Source organism: Cimex lectularius, unplaced genomic scaffold (genome assembly GCF_000648675.2).
Source record: "Cimex lectularius strain Harlan isolate CLEC.00 unplaced genomic scaffold, Clec_2.1 scaffold205, whole genome shotgun sequence".
Lineage (NCBI taxonomy): Eukaryota > Metazoa > Arthropoda > Insecta > Hemiptera > Cimicidae > Cimex > Cimex lectularius.
The window spans coordinates 512,104-514,215 of NW_019392773.1; positions in this window are offsets into that span (position 1 = coordinate 512,104).

The following is a 2,112-nucleotide window of genomic DNA, read 5'->3' on the forward strand; positions in this document are numbered from 1 at the left end:
TGTACATTACTCGTATTTCCCCCTTTGACTAATTGAATAAGATTTCTTCCATCCTCCTGTAGGACATCGTAACTTATTAAGATCCTCGACACCTCAAATTAATACCCATTTTTCGCATTTCCCTTTGCCTAATTGAGCAAGAATTTTATTTAAAACCTTACAAAATTACGAAAATTCGTCTCAGGTTGAATTATAAAATTTTCCTAATCCTTTTCCTAAAAATAATTGTTCAGTCTTTTCAAAAGCCATTTTTTGCATTCCCCTTTGACAAATGGAGTGAGAATTTTATTTCAGATCTTGCAGAATTACGAAAAATCGATTCAGGTTGAATTATAAAATTTCCTTAATCTTATTCTTAAAAATAATTGTTCAATCTTTTCAAAAGCCATTTTTTGCCCCTTTGACTAATTGAGCAAGAATTTTATTTCAGGTCGTGCAGAATTACGAAAATTCGTCTCAGGTTGAATTATAAAATTTCCCTAATCTTTTTCCCAAAAAGAATTTTTCCATCTTTTCAAAAGCCATTTTTGCATTCCCCTTTGACTAATTGGGTAAGAATTTTATTTCAGATCTTGCAGAATTACGAAAAATCGATTCAGGTTGAATTATAAAATTTCCCTAATCTTTTTCCCAAAAAGAATTTTTCCATCTTCAAAAGCCATTTTTTTTCAATTTTTTTTTTAAACCCAAGTATATTCCAAAGAATTATATTTTGTCTTTTCCAAATTATTATAATTATTTTGGCATTTCCCTTCAATATTATTGAGCAGGATCTCTTCTTTTCTTCCTGCAGGAAAACACAATGTATTTTTCTTTTCTGATGCTATCTGGTCATCTACTTTCTACGTATTTCTGCACAATGAGCTGAATTATAACAATACCCGAGCATTTTACAAAGATATATTACTTTATCTCTTATCTGCACTTTTTCTTTTCCTTTGATACATTGAACAGGATTTCTTATTTTTCTCATGCGGGAAGACGTAACATCTTTGTCTGTTCTGCACACAGTTATTCAGAGCCCAAAAATCTTTTTTTAATATTTTGTTTGATTTCAAAAAATTCATTTATATTTTGTTTATTAGTTGTAACTTTGTGCTTTGGTGTCATTTTCACGGATAAATCTTCTTAACCTTTATCCATCCCTAATTTCATTTATGAATACGATCACCATTTTCATTCCTTTGTTCAAAATTCTTAAAAATCGTATTCTTAAGACCATGATTAATGCTGATAGTTGTATTACCTGGCAATGTCATTTATGATTCAAACATTAAACAGTATATTATGTGGAATTGGCCAATATTCCTACAAAATTATTCTTTTTATTTAAGATCTTGGTGATGAAAAAGGTAGTGTCACGAGCAGGATCTAAACCCACAACCTTTGGCTTAATACACCGCTGCCCTAACCACTTGAGGTAATCGCGATTTGAAGACTCATTTCATCAAGAAGGATGACTATTTCTGCAAGTCCCCTTACTGTTTCAGTGCTAACAGACCCATCCTGCACGGTTCGAAGTTTTTCAGATATTTCAGGAGTGGAAAAGTGAATTCTGTGTGCCATCTGATAAATTGGTCATTGGCTCATCCCCTGGCTCTCAGGCTTCCCGACCTGTGATCTCCAAGTACGCTTTGCAGTATCCTGTGCCACTGAATGCCTAACAGACCATTGCCAAAACACGCTAAAGAAAGCTGATTTTTTTCATCCTTAACAACTGCATTAGCATAAGCAACTTGCTGGTTGTGGGCATTTTCATAATTGTTTGCTTGATGCTACTAACGCAATTTATTATTGAGTTACTGGCATGAAACAACATCCTTTAAAAATGTCTTTATTTATTATAAAGGCATTTTTAAAGGATTAAATGTCGATAATTTACATTTTGGGGGATTTAAATCAAATTAGGAATTAGGTGGATTTGCTTCACAATCGGCGACAAAAACAAATATTTTTCATCTAATTATAATTATTAAATTATTTTTAAAGTAGGAAAAAAAGTTTTGTCATCAAACACAAACCATATATAGCCAAAATTACAACTACAGCAACAGAAATTAAAAACAATATCAGTTTGGAGATATTTAAAGAGGCTAAAAGACAAAATAATAA